Genomic DNA, 17,096 nt, shown 5'->3' with positions numbered 1-17,096 from the left:
AATTTTACCTTCACAATAATCTTGTGAGGTAGGTTAGGCTAAGAGATTAATGAATGGATCATATTGAACATCATTTTTTGATTTGAGAAGGCATTCCTATTGATGATTAAAAACATAAAATGAATGTGACACACTTGCGATTCTGGGCTTCCATATAAATTACAAGTTCATTTTGCATGTTTGTTGATTTGTCATACTCTGAAGGCAGAGTAGAAAATATAAAAAAACAATGTTTTTTGTACTAGATCTAGAGTTCAAAGGGGAGGATATGATCCTAAAGCATCAGCCTTTTCTTCATTTTTGTGAAGCTGCTTTGAAGGAGAGACATTCAAAAACTGCAGTTTTTGAGTCTTTGTGGCAGAGCTAGGGGGCAATGCAATGAGGAATTACTTTCTTCATTGCTATGGGAGAAGAAAAATGAGACAGCAGTAGTGTGTGGTAACACAAAAAGAATGTTATCTTGAAGAAGGGAAAAATATTTTCAAATGTATAATTGCAAACACATACTTTCGGCAGCTAGTCCAAAGTCCTTTCAGATTGCAAAGTTAAGAGTCTGGAAAGCATCCAAAATATCAGTTTTATATGACAGATCAAAGCATTAAGGAAAAGAGAACCAAATCAAATATGATTGATACAACTACTTTTCTCTTCAATTGGCTTCTATTCTCTCCCCAAGTTCCTTCTCCCTGAGTTCCTAGAAGGAATGTCAGATCTGTGTTATGTCTTCTAACACATACTTGAATATTGAGATGTGCCTATAGAAGAACACCTGCTTACCCCACGTACCTGCCAAAATTCATCATAGCTGTGCAGTTTGCACTCTTTGCAAGTTATCAAAATAAAACACAAACTTTAAAAAGTAGGTCCTTATAGATGATTTGTACAATTCATGGTGATATGTTTGCTTATGTGTGCTTACCAGCACACATGAGATTTAAGTAATTCAACAGATCAGATTAGATCCAGTGCAAAATATCCATTTTCACTAGAGCTCTCGTTGAAGCAGAAATGCAAGAAAACGATTGTGGAAGTTTGACTTGCATCAAGTCAAACTTATTGTATCCAATTTATTGTATCCCCATCTGTATTTCAACTTGTGCAAGAATTTGTACAACCAGTTTCTGGGTACTATAATGTATAGGGGGAAAGTGCTCAGTTTGTACAACAGCTTGTACAAATGGAACTGTGCAAAGTCTATTCACAAACGGACAAAGTTACTCACAAATTCAGAACAATGACCATTGCAGTGGTTGCTGTCAGACCTCACTCCCTCAAGGGCCCAAACAATCCTGGAAAGGACTTCACCCCTCCTGCTGTTTTTTACAAATTGTTTAAGAATGATCAGAAACTAGGCTTGTTGATTCAGTGAAGCCAAATCAGTTTAAAAAACCCAAAATCTTAATCTTTTGGAGGGGGGCTATTCGTCCCCAAATACAAGCTGCAACAAAAAAACCCAAGCTGAATACTTGTCAAACCCAATAAGATGAATCGCTATCTGGCTTATCAGGTTTCAGCAATGTAAAGTTTAAAGGAAATCTTCCATTGCGGCTAGAAGCTTGGAGTCCCTTTAAACTGTTTTGAGGGTGTTTTTTTTCAAACTGGATAATTCCCTTGGAGAATTCTCCCCCCACTTATCTTTGTTTGGTGTCTATTGGGTTCTAGGGGGGCTGCATAAAGACCAGCCATGTTGCTGAAGCTGGCTGAAATCTTCTTCTTTCCTTCCTTGGCACCTGCTGCACTTTGCATGTCTTGTGTGTTGGTTTCCAGGGCAGCAAATGGAAGAGCTGTCTAGAGATTCACTCCCAACCAATGGAATTTCTGCATGCAACTAGCTAGCTAGGTCTTTACAGAGTTTGCACCTTTAGTGAAAGGAATGGAGAGAAAGCTGATTGTGACCAATGAAGTGTGAACATAGCTGTCAACACTACTCCTTTGTCAATCAGGGAAGGTTTTTATTCCCTGGATTTGGAGTGCCTGGCTGGTCCAAACAGTACAAATTACAGTGTTGGTTCCTAGCCAGCCCATTCTGTTCCAGACTGAGGTAGAGTGATAGTTCAAGAGATTTCCCTTTGGCTTTTGAACATGTCCTCCCTCTGTCTGGTCTTTGGAGAACCTATCCTTTTCTCTGATGTTTCCATTTTTGCTGGCTTTGTGGCATTTTCTGGCAGATATATATATATAGAATTTTTATTATGCGCCATATAGGAATGAACTTAAATCTTTGTACAGAATACATAAATTAAATTATACAATTCTGAAGTACAACATAAAATATACATATTTAGTAATTCTTCCTTCTACATTAAAAGTTGACTTCCGAATCTGCAAATCAAGTATAGTTTATAAATAAAATTACCCATTCCAACAATAAATGAACAAATACTTTAAAGATCCAAATTAGCATGTAGGATAAATTAACATACAAACTGTACTCTAAATAGCATCCAAAACTTTTTATTTTATATTGTATTTCACATTTGGATAAATTACCCATTGATCCCAAAGGTCTTTACAATTATTTGTCATTTCTAAGTCAGAGTGGCCAGATAATTTCGTTATTTTTACTAGTTCCATGACTTTCTGTTGCCAATCTAGGACTGAGGGTATAGTCGATTTTTTCCAATTCCTATCCAATACTAATCTAGCTGCAGAAGCCGAGTATTGGAATAAAAATATTTTATTGTTACCTATTTTTGTTTCACAGATTCCCAGAAAATACATTTCGGGTTTACATTTCATTTTCCATTTCATGATTTTTTTTGTATCTCATTGTGAATCCTTGACCAGAAAGTTCTGATTCTTGCACAACTCAACCAGGTACCTGGTTGTTTACTGCATTTCCAACAAAATGTACATTTATAAGTAATTTGGCGACTTGTGTTGGTGTTATATGCCATCTATACCATAATTTGTAAAAGTTTTCCTTAATATAACTGCTAAGTGTAAACTTTAGTGCAGAGCACCATAACTTTTCCCAGTTTTCTATCAAAATCACATGCAACATATCTTGCCCATTTTATCATGAACTCTTTAACTGTTTCATCTTTTAGTTCTAAACATAAATTATACATTCATTTAGTTAAATGATCTTCTTTACTAATTAGATTTTCTTGTCACTTGTTCACTTCTCCATGAATCCAAAATGGCTGATTCTCTAGAGAAAATGCTACATAGTTGTCGATCTAGCTGCCAATCAATATTCCAACCATCATGTTTAGATCTTCCAAAGTTTTCATTTTAAATATAGTTTTATTACCCTCCTGAGATTCTTCCAATAATTCAGAATATTCTAACCAACCCTTACCTGATTTACTTCTAGTTATTAAAGCCTCATGTGAAGATAACCATAGAGGTGTGGTTCTGTACCACAATCTTCTATATTTCTTTCAGACCCTAAAGATTGCAAATCTCCCCTGTCCCTGATGTCCATTATCTCCCAATCTAAAAGCCTCCACTGAACCTAGCAGCTGTGCAGTGCAGGGAGATGTTCAAAGTGATTCTAGGCTCACCCTCCCCATGGCCCAAACCCAAACTGCAAGCTGACAATGGCAGCTGCACCTAAATTGTTCCCATTCTCATATCATTGGATATGAAATGACCCAATAGATTAGGGCACAATTTAAAACATGAACCAGAGAAGCAAAGAAGTGCCACAAGCTGTAAAGTCTTTGGTCAATGGATGTGTTCACCTAGCTGTGTTCATTTTGAGTTTTATACAGGAGAATTAGAAGATGCCAGGAAATGGCAGAGGTACACTGAAGAGAGGGACCTTAAATCACTAGGTACATTTGAAAAATAATTTCCAACCTTATTCAAGGATTAGCTTTACTGTATACCATCTAAAAGCTGAAAGACTTTAATGAAGACATAATTGGGATGTTTGCTTTTACAGAAAATATGCTGAAAACCTCAGCAGACTTCGGCAACATAGCAGCACTCAGAAATCCTTCCCCAACATTCAACATGGTAAGTACATCTTTTAATCTCCCTTCTCAGAAATAGGAATAGCAATTCATGTATTCAGTGGAAAACCTGATATTAGCAGTTGCTGTGATTGTGTTCTCTTCCCCCCCCCCTACATTTTTAAATGCCTGGATCCTGAATCTGACCCCCCCCCCATCAGCACTCTTGGTGAAAGGGCAGCCAGTGATGAAAGGCAGCTATATCATCTTAGGTCAGTGGTGGAATGCAAATAATTTAACAACTGGTTTGCACCCCTAATGACCATTTTAAGTATAAAAAAAGATATACCAAAAGGTAGTTTATTACTTAAATAATACTTAATACTTAAATAAGAACAATAAAAGAGGTACACAAAACTAGATTATGTTTTAAGAAAGAGTTTTAAAATATTAGTGAAAAAACTGCTTGAAAAACACAGATCCTCATAATTTTTGCATTAAGTCATCTCAAAATCACCAGCACATCACAACTCCAGCCATTAGCTACATGTCTGAACTCAATAATCACACATCCCACATTTTGTGGTGCCACAGTGGCGCAAAAACCTGCTTGAAAAACATGGATCCTCATGAATCCTCATTGTTTTTCCATTTGGTCACCCCCAAATCACCTGCACATCACAGCTCATACCTCTAGACACATGTCTGAACATTAATAGGACAAGAGCAACATGGGTTTATAAGAGGCAGAGATATTAGAAACCCACTAAGGAACGTATTAAACGTAATAGAACATGGTAAGAATAAAAAATGCAATGATAAAATTAGATGTATATGAAGCGTTTGATACAGTTAGTCACAATTATTTATTTCAAACTTTGGAAAATTTTGGTTTTGGAAAACAATTTATAAATACTCTACGAGAGATATATCAAAGAGGAAAGGCAAAGATAAGAATAAATGATGGATGGACAGGAATAATAAATATTGAAAGAGGAGTAAAGCAAGAATGCCCACTATCGCCACATCTGTTTATAATGGCAATGGAATTTCTGGCAGAAAGGATTAATAATAATGGAAGGATAAAAGGATATAAAGTGAAACATGAAGAAATAAGATTAAACTTATTTGCAGATGATATTTTAATAATGATGGTGAACCCGGTAGATACAATGAAAGAATTAAAAATTATCCTAGAAGATTTTCAGAAATATTCTGGATTAAAAGTTAATATGGAAAAAACAGCAATAATGGGGGTTAATGTGGAAAAAAAGACAATTAGATAGAAGACTAGTAAAAAAGAAGATTAAATATTTAGGTATTATAATAACACATAGAAAGGAGAGGATGTTTAAATATAATTATGAGGCAAGATGGAAAAATATTAAAACAATTAAAAGAATGGGATAAGAAGACTTTATCGATTACAGGAAAAATCAAAACACTAAAAATGTGTATAATGCCGAAAATGTTTTATCTATTTTGAACTCTTCCTTTAGAAATTAAGAAGCAGCAATTTAAGGAATGGGACAAAAAGTTGAAAGCTGGGGTGTTCAATAAAAAAAAATCCAAGAATTATGAATAAGATAATATACATGACAAAAAATTATTTAGGCTGGGGGATACCTAAAATGCAAGAGTACTATGAAGCATTCCTGATTAAAAATCTGATGAACATAAATGAGGAAATGTTGAAGGATGGGTTAAATTTGAAAATGAAATAAATGAAGGGATTGGTGTCTATGGAATATTTAATAATGAGTTGAAGAGAGGGAACCAAACCGCAATAGGGCCAAGAAAGGTGTTACTAGATATATGGAAAAAATGGAGAGGTAAATGGATGCCCGGCACTCTGGATGTGGCACCATTGGCAAGTGTGGCCGGAAAAGATGGGGGGAAAGCGATAAAAATATTGAAAAGACAAGGAATTCAAACTGTTGCAAATCTAATAAGAGGAGGAGAAATTATGACTTTACAAAATTTTATAGAGTTAGGAGGTAATGAGAACTGGTTGGTCCTGAGGGGCATTTGGGAAAGGATAAAGGTTTCACGAATAAGAGGAGAATGTATAATGGCTAAAATCGTTTTGAACTATATGAAAAATGTAAAGGGAAAATTTTGGGACATATATATATAGAGTATATATGGTTGACGACAAAAGGAAGACTTTAGTATGATAAAGAACATTTGTATCAAAAATGGGAGAAGGAAGGTTTTCTAGACACTGGGAAAACTGAAAATTTAATAGACAGTTGGAAAAATATAAAGATTGAGAAATATATGGAGTTGGAAAGAAAAGTGATATTGAAATGGTATAGAACACCAAAACAACTAGCATATATGATTAAAGGACTCAGTCCTAAATGCTGGCACTGCGGAGACCAGGAGGCATATTATAGAAGTGAAAAAAATTTGGACAACCGTAATGTTATATATCAAGAAACTGGTGAAGATTCATATTGGGATAAATAATGATTTAATGTTCTTGGATGTAATGGAGGATAGAAGGGTAGATAAAAAATATATAGCTACATGTATAAAATAATGATCAAAGCAGCACATGCAACAATAACTTTAGGCTGGAAAGAAAAGAAAAAAATGGACAATCCAGAAATGGTTGGAATATATCTGGGAACAAGTGACACTGGACATTTTCGAAATAATAACAAAAATAAACTGTGGCAAGATAAACAGAGCGAAATTTTGAAGATATGGACTATAAATGCGGACTGGATGAAAGAAGCTGGAGTCAATGAGGAGATATGGGAGAAGAGATTACAAAGAATGAACTTACTGCTGTTTGTTTGATAAAACTATGAAGAAAATACAGGGGGGAGAGAAAAAGGGGGGAAAGTATTGTTTGAAAACGAATGAAGAAGAGTATTAATATAAAATGGAATATTCAAATGATACAATAAAAATTATTTTAAAAAATAAAATTTAAAAAATCAAATCTTTTGACCCCTTAATTACTAGACAAATAATTGAAAGTCATATCACTATCAACAAGACCGTAAAATATGCCTCTAAAGTAAGCAAAAATGGAAGGAGTTAAAAATTAATAGTTTGGAAGAATGGAATCTGGAAAAACGTTATCACCAAATTAATCCCAACCAGTCTTAAAGAGAATTTATTTAAACTCTTCTTCCAGAGTTATTTGACCTCCATAAATTAGTTCTTATATGCAGATCAACACAGCTCAAATGATGGAAGTCAGACATCATATGCAAATACATTTCAAATTTTTGTTTTGTCCCCAACAACTAGGCCAACCAGCCAGTTTGCTGCTTCCCCACGGAGCCGGGTGCCCATGTTGAAAACCTGCTCGCGGTCAGAACGAAAGTCGCCCCCATGTACTTCCATGTAGGATCCCACTTAGATCAGGAAAAAAGCTAAGTTGTCCGGGTTCCCGTCAAAGTCCACCTTGAACCCTCTGCGTAGGCCCTTTTGCAAGCTCGGCCCCAGGGGGTGACTCAGTGGGCCACGGCCTGGTGTCAGGTCAGACAGTTGCTGTTGTGGGGAGCATACGACAGCCCCCCCCCAGTCCCCTTCTGCACTGCCGGACGTATCTCCCGCCGCTGCGGATGGGACCGTCGCATCTCGGCGCTCAGCCATCTCGGTGCTCAGCTCTACTTGGGCCTGCAGCATTGCAAAGTCTGCTTTCAGCTGGTACCGTTCTCGGGTTACCTCCTCAGTCCATCGCCACAGTATTTCATCGTTGCGGTCTCGGTCGTCTGGTTCTGGGAGCGACCTCCCCTCCGCCACAGGGGAGTCATCCGCCAGAGAAGTCAGTCAGGTATGTGGCAAAACCATGTCATCTCAAAGGGTCCCAACTCCCATCCAGGATGCACATTGTGGCAGGTGTTCTCCCACCTGCTCTGGCATGGGGCATCATGCTGGTATTCCTCTGCCCCCTGGGGAGAACCCCAGGGGGCGAAAGCGTTCTCCTGGCTCAGCCATTCTCGATCGAGAGTCTGGGCACACGGTAGAATGTTTGAGAGGAGTTGCAGCACAATGAAATGCTGAACACACTCAAACTAAGTCAGCTCTGTGAAACAGGAATAACTTTATTGATATATGTCGCCCTAGCTACAGGATGCTGGAACTGAGGGTTCTTGCCCTCAGTTCCAGTATATATAAGGTGTGTGGGTGGGCAGTTCCCTGTTACAGCGGGAATGGAGAAATGAAACTTACAGGGAACCCGGAGAAGTGAAACTTAGCCTGACAGGTGAAGTGAAACTTAGCCCTGACATTTCCATTTATTTAAATAAAATCTTTTGTTGTTGTGCTGTTCGGTGATATGGACTCTGGTGTTGATTATTCAGGAGGTACTCAGAGGACAATGGGGAACAATTCCTGAGATAGCTCCTCCGTTTTGGGGGCCTGTGAAAGAGGAATGACCTTCCCCCCTTTTGTCATACTACACAGCTCACATCACATTTGAACCAGTAACATCAAAATACTATGGAGAAATAAATCTTTGTGGAGGAGGGCTGATGTCAGACTGATCCACAAATATAGGTCAGTTTTTTGTTAAACTGAATGAGAGTGAGAAAACTGTTGATTGGATCCACTGGCATATTTCTACTAAAGAGGGGGGGGGGGTTCACCAATTTCCTTCTATCACACAGTTCTAGTTTTTCCATCATGATGTTTCTGGGGGTTCCTCATTTCCAAGGTAGAGCAATTTAGGGATCAATTCAGACTTCACAGGATAGGGAAGATGTGAAAGTCCTGTTCCACTCATAGAAATACCTTCCATCTGCAGGAATTATAACTGGATCTAACACAATTGCCTAATTTTTTCCCCTAAATACAATATGTTGTTTTAACAGGTTTGTTTTCCAGGGTGTTAATAATTTCCAACTTTTGTTCAGTTTTCTGAGTATCTGCATATTCTGTTATAGATATTAAAGCTAATATCAAACAGCAGCAGCAGCAGCAGCAACAACAATAATAAGCCTTTTCCTTTTTCAGAATTCAAATTAAAGTCAACTACCCTTTCTCCTTTGTAATTTTGCTGTCTTGCATTTCCTTTTTGCTTCTGTCATTGCACCAGTAAAATATCCTACCACTAATGCCTGTATTTCAGTGCCTCTATAGTCTTGGACATTTCTGAGTCCTGAGGACAAAAAGATGCACTGAATCTTGTTTCCTTCCTAATCACATTTTTCATACCTCCTCGATGGACACTTCAGTCTGGCTTTAAAAGACACAATGGCACCACCTAAAGGAAGCATTATGTACACTTAGTTACAATGCTTGCTCATGTATCTTGCAGTCTGCTCTATAGTGCTCTAATATTTATACTGACAACTTCTATGACATAATATATTAAGTAGTTTAGGAAGAAAAGGAAGAAAGGAACAACTGATTGATGGAACCAAAGGAAGGAGAGAGAGAGAGAGATTTGTATGTAATGATGACATATTCTATGTCATAGTTTGTATTTTACACATTTATAACACTGTTCTAATCCTAATATTTGAGTGCAATTTTGTTTCTTCTCTTTGCCAAGGAACCTCACAGGGTGTTTGTTGTTGGGGTGGGGAAGGGAAAGCAGATTGTAAGCTCTTTTGAGACTCCTTACAGGAGAGGAAGGGGGGATATAAATCCAAACTACTACTATTACTCTTTAAGTCATATCGCAGAAGCCTATTGTAATCCTCCTGACCTGTGGTGGCATGGAGGGGAAGAAGATGGTCTTTCTACCTGGAATGCTGCCCTCTGACCCTGGTAGAACAGTGCCCTTAACATAGGAGTCTGTTTCAATTCAGACTGCATCTTGGAACCGTGTCTGACCTTGTGGGCAAGACTGGCTAATGACCTCCCCATCCCGACCCTCATGCCTGGCACATACGCAGGAAACAGCATTTTAATATGAACAACAGCACACCTGGGTGAAACCAGTTCTTTTTTGTCTATGTTTCCTAACCTTTCCTTTGACTCATCCTCCTTGTGACCCTCTAGGTTGCAACCCACATTAAGGGTTGTTATCTGTTTATGTGTTCTGCAGGTTAGGAAAGGCACCCAGTCCAAAAGTAAGCCACCATAGTTAACAAGGGAGGTTGAGTAAATTATCAGAAAAAAATATGTCTTTTGGAAAATTGAAGTTCAGCTCGACTGATGAAGAATATGAGAAGGAACACAAATGGTGGCAAAAGAGAAGCAAGTTAGCTGTAAGGGAGGCAAAAAAGGATTATGAGGAATGCATGGCTGTGTACATCAAGACCAGCAACTAACAGTTCTTCAAGTACATCAAATGTGGGAAACCAGCTAGAGAACTGCCCATTCAGCAGTTCTCAACCTGTGGGTCGTGACCCCTTTGGGGGTCAAACGACCCTTTCACAGGGGTCGTCTAAGACTCTCTGAATCAGTATTCTCCATCTGTAAAATGGACAAATGTTAGCGGTGGGGGTCACCACAACATGAGGAACTGTATTAAAGGGTCGTGGCATTAGGAAGGTTGAGAACCACTGTTAGATGATGAAGGAACAAAAGGTGTGCTAAAGGATGACAGGAAGATTGCAGAGAAACTGAATGGATTCTTTGCATCTGTCTTCGCCCAAGAGGAGGTGAGGAAAATTCCTGCACCTGAACCAAGCTTCTTAGGAGGCGAATCCGAGGAACTAGTGAAGATAGTGGTAGACAAGGAAGAAGTTCTGGCAGCAATTGATAAACTAAATGCTACCAAATCCCCTGGCCCAGATTGCATTTACCCAAAAGTTCTTAAAGAGCTCAAGCTTTTTTAAATTCACAAACACACAGCATAAAATTATTTGTATGCTTATTTAAATTATTCTTAGTGTGTAAGATATGTTGAATGTGTGATATTATGTGTTTGTGTGTATATATATGAACGTTCTTTTTGTATAATCTATCTTTAAGTTACTTACATAACAATATTTTTTTAAAAAAAAAAAGAGTTCAAGTATGAAATTGCAGATCTTCTTACTTTAATATGCAACTTATCCCTGAAATCAGCCTCCATCCCTGAAGACTGGAAGATGGCCAATGTCACACCAATCTTTAAGAAAGGAACTAGGGGGCACCCAGGAAATTACAGGCCAGTCAGTTTGATATCTGTTCCTGGTAAATTAGCAGAATCTATCATTAAAGATAAAATTATAAAACATGTAGAAAAGCAAGACCTGCTGAGAGAGAGTCAGCATGGCTTTTTGCAGAGGCAAATCCTGCCTTACAAACTTACTAGAGTTCTTTGAGGGTATAAATAGGCATGTGGTTAACGGGGAACCAGTGGACATTGTCTACATAGATTTCCAAAAGGCTTTTGACAAAATTCCTCACCAGAGACTACTGAGAAAACTCAGCAATCAAGGAATAAGAGGGGAAGTCCTCCTATGGATGAAAAACTGGTTGAGGAACAGGAAGCAAAGGGTGGCTGTAAATGGGAAGTTCTCACAATGGAGAGATGGAGGGAGTGGTGTCCCCCAAGGATCTGTTTGGGGACCAGTGCTCTTTAACCTATTCATAAATGACCTGGAAGTAGGGGTGGGTAGCGTGGTGGCCAAGTTTGCAAAGATTGTCATGCTCTTATATAAAGCAGTGGTGCGACTGCACTTGGAGTACTGAATATCAAAGAGATAGAAAAAGTGCAGAGAAGGGCAATGAGGATGATTGAAGGATTGGAGCACATTCCTTATGAGGAGAGGCTGCAGCGTTTGGGACTCCTTACTTTGGAGAGAAGATGTCTGAGGGGAGATATGATTGAAGTCTATAAAATTATGCGTGGGGTAGAAAATGTTGACAGAGATACATTTTCTCTCTTTCTCACAATACTAAAACTAGGGGGCATACATTGAAAATGCTGAGGGGAAGAATTAGGACTAATAAAAGGAAACATTTCTTCATACAACACCTGTTTGGTGTTTGGAAAATGCTGCCACAGGAAATGGTGATGGCCATTAACCTGGATTGCTTTAAAAGGGGATTGGACAGATTGATGGAGGAGAAGTCGATCTATGGCTACCAATCTTGATCCTCCTTGATTTCAGATTGCAAATGCCTTAGCAGACCAGGTGCTCAGGAGCAGCAGCAGCAGCAGAAGGCCATTGCTTTCACATCCTGCATATGAGATCCCAAAGGCATCTAGTGGGCCACTGTGAGTAGCAGAGTGTTGGACCAGCAGGCTCTTTCTTATGTCCTTATGTTTATTGCCGAACACCTGGCAAAACCTATCAAGAAAATGGTCAGCCATCAGGTCAATAGTCTGACACTCAAGACTATTGCCTCACCTGGAACAGCAGGAAAAATCTGCTAAAGGATTTCCTTTGTCCCAAGACATGTTTTTCCCTATAAAAGCCCACCTCAGACCTCAGTTAATGTTCAATATTATCACATACCACCATGGTGCTCAATAATAATAATAATAATAATAATAATAATAATAATAATAATAATAATAATAATAATAATAATAATAATATATTTGATTTCTAAACTGCCCTCCCCCTAAGGGCTATGGGAGATGAACAACGATGATAAAAACAGCTTAAAATGTAACATAAAACTGATTAGCAGCAATAAAACCAAGAACCGTACAGCGTCAGATGGCATTCCACCCTCCACCCTCCCTTCCATTATGCCCACAGGAGGCCAGATGAAATGGCAGCGATGTATTTAACCAGGCTGGCCAAATGCCTGGCAGAACAGGTCCGTCTTACAGGCCCTGCGGAAACTCTGCAGGTCCCGCAGGGCCCTGATCTCCCTTGGAAGTCTGTTCCACCAGGTAGGGGCCAGGGCTGTAAAAGCCCTAGCCCTTGTAAAGGCCAGCCTGATAGCTTTAGGGCCAGCGATCACCAGGAGGTCCTCCTCCGATGAACAGAGGGGCCTAACAGGGCAATATGGGGAGAGGCGATCTTGTAGGTATGCAAGTCCAAGGCCGTGAATGGTTTTGAAGGTCAAGACCAACACTTTAAACATGACCCGGAACTTGATCAGCAGCCAGTGCAGATGGTATAGGACCGGAGTAATCCGGTCTTTGCTAGATGCTCCTGTAAGAAGCCTGGCTGCCGCATACTGTACGAGTTTCAATTTCCAGATCAAGGCTAAAGGCAAGCCGGCGTACAGCGAGTTACAGTAGTCTAGCCTGGAGGTGACTGTTGCATGAATCATAGTGGCTCGATCAGGACGGGAGAGGTATGGGGCCAATTGCCATGCCTGCCGCAGATGAAAAAAAGCTGACTGAGCCGTTCAGGTGACCTGGGCCTCCATTGATAGTACTGGGTCTTGGCGGATGAGGCCAACTGTAAAGCCTCACCATGCAGCATAGGCAGGCCAAAGGACACCGTTCACTCTCCCCGACCCAGCCACAGGACTTCCATCTTTGTAGGATTTAATTTCAGCCAACTCGCACTCAACCAACCAGCAACAGTGTCCAAACAACGCTGGACAGCCTCAGGGGCCAAAGACTGGCTGCCCTCCATTGTGAACACAAGCTGCGTATCATCCGCATATTCCCTCTCCCTCTCTCCCTTCCCCTGCTTCTGCTGCAAGAGAAGAGAAAGTCTTGTCAGAAACAAAGTTTTAAAAGTCATCCCAGTCATGGATTGGGGATGGACGCAGAGTGGCGGAGGTGGGGTGGAGCCAAAAAGACACCCTACTTATACTGTTCCTTGAAAAAGTCCTTTATGTTGTTATTACAGCAAGATTGCAATATCTCAATATGAACACTTAGAGAAGCAAAAAGCAGCTGGAAACATGGAGGAGCGGTTAGGGGGAAGGTGTGCAAAGTGGTGCAAGGGAATGGGAAGGCTGGCTATGGGCAGAGGGAAACTGGAGCAAAGTTGTGTTCACACTAGCAAATCTGCCCTCTTTGGGGCAAAGCAGATGAAAAGTTGTGCTAAAAGTGGTCTTGTTTGCCACAGAGAGAATGAAAAATGAAAGTAGGGCTCCAGGAAACAAGTCTGCACAAGAAATCTTGCTGTGACAGACATCGCCTCATCACGCAGCAAGCACTTTGTGCATAATCAGCCAATGTTAGCTCTCAGTATCTTAAGGAATCAATTTTGTAAACATTTCATATTCAGTCTAGCATGTGGAATGACCGAGTTAATAAAGGCCATGACCCTAGAGAGTTTTTTTGAATTTTGATGGCCTTTTGAAATCTACTGTTAGAAAAGACAGTGACTAAAGTTGAATGGCCTTAAACTGTGCTCTGTTTGTGAAACAGAATCCAACACTGCGCTTACAAATTGTATGTTCTGTGCAGGCTGTAAATAGGATCTTTCAGTATTAGCAAACTCAGGTTAGTTAACATTTGGAAGGCGAAAGTGAAATCATGCTACAAAGATTGATAGGAAGGAGCAACAAACAACAAGCCATCTAGAAAGGGATACACAGCACAAATGTTTGGCATTTGAAATCAACTGGAGCTGACATACATTTTGTACAGGTGCATAGGACTGTAGTCAATCTCAAAGGTAGCACATTGTGCCGAGAGAAGTTATATCCATGTTGAAACCTTAAAATGTTTCTATAGGATTTATGTTTGGATATGTGAATATAAGCACTCCTTTGTTCAAGAACCACAAATAAAATGTCCCCTGGCAATAAGGGGAAGATATCTGAAACTGAAAAACCTATTAAGACATCTGAGATCCAGGATAGGCATCTTACCACCATCCCTTTCATCAACAAAGGAATATATGGAATAAAATTCCTTTTCAGGAAAGAGTGGGTTGAGTTGACTAATGGCATCCTTTTGGAGCAGTGTGGAAATTTCAGCTTCTAGTAGAGGTGAAGAATGATCAAAGGGAGGCAGTGGAAAAAACAGGGAGGGTTAGATTTTTTTTATTCTAGAAAGGACTCAATGATCCTGAGTGGTGAGTAACCAACAGTCAGAAAACTGTTACAAAAATGGCATACTGAGCCCTGTAGTCATGTGACCATAAAGGGGATCTGTGGACGACCTTGTCTCCCCTTCTTCCTTTGGAATGTTGGAAACATTTCCCTTGTAAATGGATGGAGACCGAACACAGGATTGTTGGTGGTGATATGATCTACCATAGAAGTACTGACTGGATTGACGTGGAAAATGACTTTGTTTGAAAGGTGCAGTGCTCTGGGACGTACCATGGCATATTGTGGGGGGCAGGGGAAAACATTTGACCCAGACACCATTCCCCTGGGTCACTTGGGAGGTGCCTTTTGGCCCCCACCCTGTCCCTCCCCTCCCCACACACACTGGCTCCCTCCTGGTGCCACTTGCCTGTTGCCCACTGTCTGCAGTGCCACCACTGAAGGCCACATGCCAATCAGCCTTCTGTCCACCTCTGCCTTGCTGCTGCCACTCACCTTTCTCTTCCACACATCCAACCATAGGCGAGTGCTGGAACATCCAAATCCATGACTTCCCAGCCTGTTCCTTGCTATAACAATAGCCCCTGAAAGGACAACAAAAGTCAGGGGCAGAGAGGCAGGGTAAGGTTTTTTTGGGGGGGGGGCTTGCCCCAAGCGTCATTTTCATTAGGTACTTCAAAATGGGAGGCAATCCTCAGTGACTTTGCAGTGAGATGACTTTTTGTGATCTTGTTTAGGATGGTGTCAACCAACGTGGTGTAGTGGTTAAGAGCAGGTGGATTCTAATCTGGAGAACCAGGTTTGATTTCCTACTCCTCCACCTGAATGGCAGAGGCTTATCTGGTGAACCAGATGTGTTTCTGCATGCCTACATTCCTGCTAGGTGACTTTGGGCTAGTCACAGTTCTTTAGAACTCTCTCGGTCCCACCTACCTTACACGGTGTCTGTTGTGGAGGGAGGAAGGGAAAGGAGCTTGTAACCTCCTTACAGGAGAGAAAGGTGGAGTATAAATCCAAACTCCTCCTCCTCCTCCTCCTCAGGAGTGTCTTGCCCTCAAAAGGAAGGCTAGTAGTTAAAGGGAAAGAAAATTGTGTCATTAGAGCTGCAGGTGTCAGGAGCTCATGAGTCCAAACTGTTTTAAAATGCTTTTAAACTGACAAAATCCTTTATTTGGATATTTTATCTGAGTTAAACTGCTGGTGTTAGAAGAAAGACGTCTATCTGGGAGTTGCCTGCAATTACTCCAGCGGATTTTTTCCGCCTTTTAAAGCACCAGCTGTTGGCAAAGACCTGCTAATTGGCTTGTATAGTTAACGTGTTTGGCTCTTCCATGCCTAATTTAGACTTTCTACAAAAACTATGACCAAAAGGAAGAATAGGACAAACTCAATTAACACTGTGAGCAGCCAACCCAAACAAAAACAAAGTAAGCTGGATACCTTTGTCACACTACAATCTCAGAGTCCTCAGTTTGTTCTGAAGTTCCCAGCTCAAAACAGATTCACCCCCTGGTGGGAGTGGAGGAAGCTGAGTCCCATTCCCTATCTGACTCAGAGCAGCTGCATAATGTAGTTTGAACTGAATCCCCAGGCTCTGACTGTGACTCCAGGGGAAACATCCTGGAAAGAGCAATACCAGAGGATGTGTCAGCCCCCTGTGAAAATTTCTTCACAAGTCTGCCTGTAGAGCTTGCAGAGCAATGCAAAGTCTGCCTGTAGAGCTTGCAGAGCAATGCAGAGCAGATCAAAGTCCTTGGGTCAGGAGGTAATGAGGAAGCCCTGAGCCAAGTGTGTCTCCTTAAAACAACTCTGAAGGCTGTGCTCCGACTGGCACTGTCGGCCATATTTTTTAACTGCTGTTTGCCCAGTTTTGAACCTTCAGTAAATAAGACCTTACAAGAAGAAGAAGAAGAAGAAGAAGAAGAAGAAGAAGAAGAAGAAGAAGAACTACTACTACTACTACTACTACTACTACTACTACTACTACTACTACTACTACTACTACTACTACTACTACTACTACTTGGATTTACCTGTTGGAGACTCAAAGGGGCTTACAATCTCCTTGTCCTTCCCCCCTCACAACAAAAACCCTGTGAGGTGGGTGGGGCTGAGAGAACTCCAAAAAGCTGTGACTAGCCCAAGGTCACCCAGCTGGCATGTGTGGGAGTGCACAGGCTAATCTGAATTCCCCAGATAAGCCTCCACAGCTCAAGCGGCAGAGCAGGGAATCAAACCTGGTTCCTCCAGATTAGAATGCACCTGCTGTTAACCACTATGCCACTGCTGCTCCTAGAATCTTTATCCTCTGGTAAGGGGTCAAATAGCTGTGACATGCATTCCCAAAAGGACATTTAATAGCAATCCATCACC

General features: G+C 40.5%; 1 long non-coding RNA gene across 1 annotated transcript in view; it reads left to right on the top strand.

Annotated features, from left to right (window-relative positions):
* Positions 1-17,096, top strand: part of LOC125427175 — a 51,403-nt gene that overhangs the window by 11,262 nt on the left and 23,045 nt on the right. Inside the window, exon 2 of the long non-coding RNA XR_007243644.1 lies at positions 3,893-3,966. This is a non-coding gene — a long non-coding RNA (uncharacterized LOC125427175). The remainder of the gene's footprint in view (positions 1-3,892; positions 3,967-17,096) is intronic.

This window comes from Sphaerodactylus townsendi, linkage group LG02, assembly GCF_021028975.2.
Source record: "Sphaerodactylus townsendi isolate TG3544 linkage group LG02, MPM_Stown_v2.3, whole genome shotgun sequence".
Taxonomy (NCBI): Eukaryota; Metazoa; Chordata; class Lepidosauria; order Squamata; family Sphaerodactylidae; genus Sphaerodactylus; species Sphaerodactylus townsendi.
The sequence above is the reverse complement of the archived record's forward strand: the minus strand, read 5'-3'. Positions and strand labels throughout refer to the sequence as shown.